Below are 10,000 nucleotides of genomic sequence, written 5' to 3' on the forward strand. Positions count from 1 at the left end.
TGGAGCAAGGAAGATGGAAGAAAATATTCATAGAAAAACCAATTTATGAATAGACTGGCGACGAGGTTGAAGAAACGTTATGCATATGGAAAAGAGAGAATGAGGAATATATGTGATTTTTATTCTTCGGGAAAAAATGTTTATAAGACTTTTTCATGATAGAGAGTTACAAAGACGTTTGCGGTCTATTTTTTTATCTTCATAATGGTACTCCCTGTATATTCTACCCATTAAAATTACTAATTTCCCAATTTGGTTTGAATTACCATAGATGCATGAATTAATCAAAATATTAAACTCCAATAAGGTCACTCTCATGAAAATGTCAGCATCTTCAAAAGACAAGTTATATTAAAATATCCCGATGACTTTTGATTTCTTCATAAGGTGGTATCAGGTCAACATTCTTTGTATGCCTAGACCAATAAACATAACATTAAAAAAAATTAAAAGGATGAAAAGAAAAATGGAATTGCTACACCATAAATCCAGGACAATAACATTTCGCTTCTTTTATATGTTGTGTTTTTTTTCTCTCATTTGGATACAGGTTTATAATATTCAACTGGAAAATACAAATACTTTAAACCTCAATAGCTCTTGTTTTATTTACAATTTTTCTTACGAAGCTTGCTTTGGAAGACCAATGTATATAATCGAAGCGTAAATTTCTATATTTAATTTTTTTTTTCATTTATTCTTATATATATTTTCGAAAATGGCGTCAGTCTTAATTTATATTCGGTTATCTATTTTCTTTTACATAATTTAGATATTTAGTGATGACTTTAATCGTGTTCGTTTGCATAGGATTGTCATCCAAAGGTACTTAAATTCACTTACCGTGTCCATATTGTTGTTCACTGATTTAGAGTTTTACTTTATTGAAGCAAAAATAATTGTTAACATGATCTATAATTTTCTTTTGTGTAATTTAATATTGGTTGGAAGGATTACTAAAAAACTTTAAACTCAAAATTTTACCTCAAGACATATTGTATTTCATATTATTAAAATATAAATCTGAGCCCTGTATTGATATATATATATAATATATATATATAATATATATATATATATATATATATTTCATAAGCACATGATTGGGTTTGTAGAAACTGACTCATGTGAGGTCCCTAAAATCAATTCTTAAAAGACTCTTCTCGAAAGTATTCTTCAGTACAGACTACTCTGTTTCTTACTTCCTATTCAAACGACGTTTTCTTTTCTTTTCCAAAATCGTCCGTGCAGGCTACCCTATTTCTAAGATCCATAACAGCCCTTTAAAGGTTCAATCATATCATAAAATATTTTGGTTTTCAACAAATTTGGGATATGATGATTTTCAATTCAATGAATTCCCTGAATTATCAGTTAATTCATTCGATTAGCCATCATATTCGTAAATACACACACACACACACACACACGCACACACCTAAAAAAAATGTACCTTATCCATTTACGATCAATTCAGCTGCTTGTATTTACTGTATACTCTTTAATCAAAGAGTTCAAAGCTATCGTAGATTTATTTTTTTAGCAAAATGCTATGAAAATTTAATTTTTTTTCAGATATCAAACTGAATGAATTAAACATTCCCTTAGAATATTTAATTAACTATGAACTCTCCCTTTCTCTCTCTTAATATATATATATATATATATATATATATATATATATATATATATACATATTGGAGTAGGGAGACGCGTTCTGTTTTTTTCATTCATTTATTTGCGCCGACGTTTCGTATCAGCTTGATACATTTTCCAGGCTGAAACGATTACAAGTTAATTGTGTATAAGTAAAAAGATACACACAACGTTTACCAACACCAAAATTAAAAAGCTTTTTAATAAATTAAGAATAAAAACAGAGTAAAAACAGAAACACAGAATAAGAGTGAAAGGGCTTTGAGCGAATATAGAGAAAAAATTAAATCAATGATAATTATAATAATAATAATAATAATAGAAAGATATATTATTATAATAATAATAATAATAATAATAATAATAATAATAATAATAATAATGATAATGATAATGATAATGATAATGATAATAATAATGATAATAATAATAATAATAATGATAATAATAATAAAACGAACAAGACACCTACCCACAGCGGTAGCGTAAGGAGAACTGACATGAAAAATTGTTATGGAAGGGAGTGTAAACAAAACAACAGGTAATTAGGCAATAAACAATTGGGTGGAAGACGACTGGTGGTTAAGAGAAGGTACAGTTAGCTTAATCATTATTGATTCAAGGGTGGTTAGTTCGTCTATATGTCGGGTTTTTCCTATTATATTAAAATGACTGGTATCTATGTGTGTTTTGCAACTTTTACTGTGATTTCTTATGTTAGATTGTTCTGGATTTGATAGTCGACAACCCGTTCTATAGCTAATTCCCTGATGAGAGGAAATTCGGACTTTTAGCAGCCTCCTGGTGCAACCGATGTAAGTGCCAAGATCACATCTGGGACAATTATACTTATAAACGACACCGGAGGCAAACTCTTATTCTGTGTTTCTGTTTTTACTCTGTTTTTATTCTTAATTTATTAAAAAGCTTTTTAATTTTGGTGTTGGTAAACGTTGTGTGTATCTTTTTACTTATACACAATTAACTTGTAATCGTTTCAGCCTGGAAAATGTATCAAGCTGATACGAAACGTCGGCGCAAATAAATGAATGAAAAAAACAGAACGCGTCTCCCTACTCCAATATGTTTATGCTTGAGTAATTGCTCCTGTCTCCATACTTATATATATATATATATATATATATATATATACACACACATATATATATATATATATATATATGTACGTATATATATATATATATATATATTTATATATATATATATATACACACACATATATATATATATATATATATGTACGTGTATATATATATATATATATATTTATATATATATATATATATATATGTATATATATATATATATATATACATATATATATATATATATATATATATATTTATGTGTGTGTGTTTTTTGTGTGTGTGTGTTTATATATATATATATATATATATATATATTTACATTAGGTGTATATACATATTTATATGTGTGTGTGCCCTTATATAGGTGTATGTATTTGTATATCTGCAATTAAATTTGTATATAAATCTTGAATTCCTAATTTCAGAAATGGTAGTAATGAGATAACTCCTCGTTTCCTAAATTAGATAAATATCCTTTATTGTAATAGCGCAAAGTTAATTTTATGTGGTTTAAACTTTGAACGTTAGCTTTTGGAAACTCTAATGACCATAACTCACATTTTTTACTATTTGCATTTAGTTAGAAATGTTTATCTTAATTGGATGCAAAGTCATTAAAATTAAGGATTTCCCTTAATCCAAAAACCGTCCGTGTAATTTGCTATTCTCGGTATTGCTATTCCCTTGGGTATACTTTTACTATGTTAATATCACAGAACCATGTTTTAACCCCCTCTTGCCTGATTCTGTAAGACACACGGAAATCAGTTTTTATTATATTCAGATACCCTTCCATTAATGAAACTCAAGAAGACGATTATTTGCTTCTCCTATTAGTCTCAATAATTTTCTTTAAGTTTCATTATGAAACCGATTTAACTCGGAAGTCACACGACGATATCCTTCTAGACAATTGAATCAATAATTTTGATATACTAAAATGTTTCCAAAATAATTAAACATTTAGTAAATTACTGATTTTTTTTTATGTGAAAGATATTTTATACAGTTATGAAATTGGGTACCAAGGCCAGAAAGAAATAGGAGAAAACACCTATTGCGAGATTTTAATGATGTAAAATCCTACTTTTTAAAATATTATTTAATGATTAGTAACTATGATATAGTACTTATTTATAAGGCATAATCAATATATCTTTAACATAGTTTCCTGCAACGTTTCCAGATGCATGGCCTTCAGAGTGTTATTTGTATTAAGTGTTTATATGAATACCATAATGATGCCTATGCAAGTAAATTTAATTAATTCTCATTTTCCTGTTAATTTTCTGATTATTTGGAAATGCTAATTACATATAGGCCTCTCCTTTCTTGGCTGGATTTTTTTTTATATTTTATTTAGAGTAAACGAAATCTTATTTTACCTATTTTTCTTTTTATTTCTATTTCACTTGTTTAACATGAAAATGGTTACATCTAAGAACGATTAGAAAAGAAAATAGATACATCAAAAAATTATTGAAACGGATAATAAAAAATAGAAAAATGGCTTAACTTTCGGAAACATGAATATATTAAGATATGTTCACGTTTACTAAACAATTATTATACTAATTCATATTATAAAGTATTTATTACCGTTGAAAGTTAAATTTTCTCCCAAAGTAATAAATACTCTATTTTCAACAAGGGATTTACGATATTTCGTTTTGTATTTGTTATGAAAAAAATACACTGATCTATTTACGATCAGTCATAATTTTTTTTTTTTTCACAGAATAACGTCTCAACTTCCCTAACACAAGACTCAAATTTTGTTTATGCTGTCAAATGAAAAAGTGAATTAGTTTGAAAAAAGAAACATTTAATTTTAAGTCCATTATCTTTAGTACTGGCCAGTAATTATAAAACTGAGGGCTAGTACTTCGGTAACGTGTTCGCCTAGCATTTGCATGGAGAGAGTTCGATCCACGCCTGGGACTGTGAATTCAAGCTATTCACTATGGAGGCCACTGCTGTGCTTGTCCACCACAGTTGGTGTCTACCTTGCATGGTTGACGTTCTGGTGAATATCTATTCTGATGAAACTGAAAGTTAAACAAGCTACTTTTAACTACTAATATCTTTTCTTAACACCGGGTTTTCTGCATATCAAGACTGCAGAAGCTTTCAAGGTAAATGAAAAAAAAATTCTCATATTTTTAAAAAGAATTTATGTGTTATACATGCATCGTTTCAGTGCACCCCCCCCCCCCCACCCAAATAATCTGTGTTTTTTTCTTTCTCCTTTGAAGATATAATTCCTAAATCTTTATATTGATAATATTATCGTCACAAAAAAGTTTTTATTAGAATTAATATGCTAATCCATTTGCTTACTGGAGTCACATTTCCTTTCGAAGTATATGTTGTCTCCTCGCATATCCTTTTTAAAAGTATGGATAAAAATCTATACAATTCATATATTCAAATCATATGGATAGCCGTTCTGTAAGACTAATAACCTCGGATACCTAACAATTATTGCCGGCGAAGATCTACATCACTGACTATAATTTTGTCTGAATTATTATATCTTGTTTCAGCAGACGCAATATTAATCTTGTTTAGGGAGGATAGTACATGTGAATAGTATTAAAAGAGATATTGCTCATGCAAGAAATAAACGAACATCATATGTAGATATGTTTATGAATTTTTATAAACAAGATAATTCAATTATGTAGTATTAAGAGTATAAATCCTTCACATGAAAGAACGGAAGAGTACATAACGGTCTTCCTAACAAACATTTGATAGATTAAATGTCTGCACATAAAACTAATAACAGATTAAATATGCGGGTAAGCAATGTAAAACTATTGTCTTGACGTAAAGTCACTATTTACAAAGATCCCGATCAATGATGTACCAGGTTTCTTGATTAAAAAATTAATCCCGTAGGAAGATCACTTCCCCTTTGGTATTGAAAAAAAAAAGACTCTTTACTAAACTGTTTGTGACAAATAAAGTATTCTCTTTCAATGGTAGTTTTCACAAACCAAAATTTGGGTGTAGTATGGGCAGCCCGTTATACTCAATATCAGCCAATCTCTACATGGGGTACTTTGAAGCGGAAATTTAGGTTCTAATTATAAGATTTACACCCTTAAGCCCAGTTATGATGAGACTTCTAAATATAAATTATAGCACGATACATGAAACTAGTTCAGTTAAACACTGGGATTCAAATTTACAATGGCATTTGACGATGGCCTGAGTAAAATGTATTTTCAGTAAAAGTAACTGAAAAAAAAAACAATAGATCTATAGGTAATATTGCATTAAAATGTGGGGAAAAAACTGTATTTGCTGTGGTATACAGAAGTTTACATTATGATTTCCTTATTTTTATATGCATATGCTAGTTTACAGATATATAATGTACATATGGTGTTACCTTGGTATATTGAAACTAAAATTGAGAAGGGAGAAAAATAGGAAAATTTCCACACTCGACACAATGTCTACATTTATACCTTTATGTACAAGGTCTAGATGCATAAAAAAAAATAAAAAATATTACAACTACATATGGCCTTATATTATGAAAACTCACAATACAGTCAAATGTCAACCAGTAAAATTCGAGCAGATGTATTTTTGTTTTCATTTTTGAGCATCATTTTAATAGCTCTCCAAAAGGAAAATTTGATGTTGAGTAATGACATCGTTCTTTATATGAATTTCCATACACTGTTTCAAAGTGAGTCATATATGAGGTAGAGTATCAGGAGCGTCTATGCACACAAACACACATACAAACAAATATTATATATATATATATATATATATATACATAAATTTATATATATATATATATATATATATATATATATACATATATATGTGTGTGTGTGTATATACATATCTACTGTATATATATATATATATATATATATATACGCATATATATATACATATATATGTATTTATTAAGATTTATATATATATATATATATATATATTTATTTATATACATATACATATATATATATACATATATATATATGTATATGTTAATATGTATAATATATATATATATATATATATATATATGTATATATAATACCATATATAGAGTATATATATATATATATATATATACTATATATACATATATATATATCTATATATAAATAAATATATATATATATATATATATATATACATATATATATATATATGTATATATATATATATATATATATATTTATATATATATATATATATATATGTATATATATATATGTATATATATATGCATGTATTTTGTATATATATATATATATATATATGCATATATATCTATATATATATATATATATATATATATACATATATATATATATATATATACATACAGTATTTACTTACAACAAGAACACCTAAATAGAACTAGTAAGAGTAAGCTGTTAACATTAGATATATATGATCACTATTATTGCTTATTCTGGTCGTCCTGTTATATTATTATTATTATTATTATTATTATTATTATTATTATTATTATTATTATTATTATTATTATTATTATTGTTTTTGCTTTTACTATTGTTATTGTTATTGTTATTGCTGTTGTTGTTGTTGTTGTTGTTGTTGTTGTTACTTAATCTACAACCGTAGTTGGTAAAGAGAGATGCTATAAGCCCAAGGACTTCAACGGGGATAAATAACACGAAGAAAAAAGGAAATAGGGAATTTAAAGAACTATATGGAAAATAATTAACAATTAGTAAAATATTTCATAAACAACAACAACATCAAAATAGATATATCATATATAAACTATATAAACTGTTCAACATCAAAACATTTACTGTAAGTTTGAACTTTTTAAGTTCTACCGATTCAACTACCGGATTACGAAGATCATTCCGCAACTTGGTCACAGCTGAAAATAAACTTGTAGGATACTGTGTAGTATTGAATATCATGATGGAAAAGCCTAACTATTAGAATTAACTCCATACCTAGTATTACGAACTGGATGAAACTGTCCAGGAAGATCTGAATGTAAAGGTTAATCAGAATTATGAAAAATCTTATGCAACATGTATAACTAAATAATTGGAAGACGGTGCCATATATTAATATCTACATCAGGAATAAGAAATTTTACAGACCGTATGTTCTTGTCCAACTAATTGAGAAGAGAATCAGCAGCTGAAGACTAGATAGGAGAACACTACTGGAAACAAGGAGAATGAAAGAATTAGATGGTAATTGGCCTGTCAGACCATAACTGAGTAGCTATCTTAGGAGGGTTAGTTGTAAACATTCATGAACATTAACTAGGAAATATCAACTCTGTGAAATTCTGGAAACGCTCAAGATCCTCTAGATTTATTTCTGTACGTTTTTCATTGATTTGGATTGTTAAAAATTTTGTCTGAGATTGAATATTTTTCAAAACAAACGAACTTTATCAGAATTAAAAGATTAGCATCATATTCTTTGAAGTCAAATAAAACACATTACTCATGGATTATTTAAGAAATCATTTATATACCTCTTTACTTTATTTTCTTTTATGGTTGAACTGTTGTATGTTTATTCCAAGAGTTTCAATTATTTTTATTCAGATTTTCAAGTAATTAAGGTCTAGCCTGACTTTTCTTTTATAGGTATCGAAATTTCCTTGTATTCTATATGATGGTTTTTCTTTTCAGTAAAAAAAATTGATAAGGTGAAGTATTAAGTACATTGTTATCTATGATTTTATTCCTTTCACGTTATAATAAAACTTTGGATATACGTACAAAGACCACATCAGAATTGTTAAAAACTTTCCGGTATAAGAATTTTTGTCTGCTTTATAGTATATACAGATTACATGGAATTTTAACTTATTGCCAAAAAAAAATGTTTGGAAACATTTATCATTTTCCTTATCCGTATTATCAATTTTTCTGTGAATATAACACGACAGAGCATTTCATACGTCACAAAATATTCTGTTATCTGATTAATTTGTTTTACTTAATGATGAATAATGATAAAAATAATAATAATGATAATAATTATGATGATGATCATAATGCGTCATAACTATTATTGATATCAATATCATAATATTGTAAATATTGACCTCATCAAATAAAATAAAGAATCCTTATTCTAGTTCATGAACCCCTGTTCTCTGACTATTGTTCAAAATTAAAGAAAATATCGTGTTTCCATTTCAATTAGAGACGATGAAATGGTGTAAAAAGTTCTATGAAATGCACATGTGACGTCTAGTCTTATTTTACTGCTTAATTAATTAACTTATCAAGAAAGAAATATATAATAGAGAAAGAATGAAAGGGATAAAAAATCAAGACGTCATGATCAAGAAAAGGGGAGAAATAAAGAAGGAGAGGTAATCAATTCTAATAACTACAAAAAAAGATGAATATGGTAAACGTAACACTTCAAGATGAAAAAATAAAATGCTCCTTGCTAACGAACTGTGATTTTTATATTGATGCTGATTTAATTGTAGGGATAAAATACACCCACATACATTGGGTGTATTTATATGTAACTATAAACCACTTTATACTTTTCTTTATCCGCAGTAAAATCGTATACCGTTGTTCTTTTTGCATGGTTACTAATTATCCAAATAATAGTAATTTCAATCAGGACTGTAGATGAAAACTGTATTTTTATTCTTGTTAATGTGGGTTGCTTTGGCCTGATTGGTAACGTCTCTGCCTGGTGTTTGCCAGTCTGGGGTTCGAGTCCCGCTCAGACTCGTTAGTGCCATTAGTGTCTGCAACCTTACCATCCTTATGAGCTAAGGTTGGGGGGTTTGGCGGAGCCTATAGGTCTATCTGCTGAGTCATCAGCAGCCACTGCCTGGCCCTCCCTGGTCCTTGCTTGGGTGGAGAGGAGGCTTGGGTGCTGATCATATAATATATGGTCAGTCTCTAGGGCATTGTCCTGATTGCTAGGGCAATGTCACTGTCCTTTGCCTCTGCCATTAATGAGCAACTTTGAATGGAGAGAAGCTGAGTTTTTCTCAACCTTTGTGGAGAATACTGCCCCAGAAATCTGCAATATTTACGTATTTTGGTGTATTATAGTGTAGCTAAATCATCTTTATTCAAAATGATGTTTTCAATTATGGATGCAAAGCATTCTCTAATTCTTCAAACAGTTAGCTTTATTTTAATGGAGATATCATAAATGACTTTTGTGTATATTTGTATTTACGATTGGTTGCAAAATCAACCTGATTGATTTTT

The sequence above is a fragment of the Palaemon carinicauda genome, chromosome 2 (assembly GCF_036898095.1).
Source record: "Palaemon carinicauda isolate YSFRI2023 chromosome 2, ASM3689809v2, whole genome shotgun sequence".
Classification (NCBI taxonomy): Eukaryota; Metazoa; Arthropoda; class Malacostraca; order Decapoda; family Palaemonidae; genus Palaemon; species Palaemon carinicauda.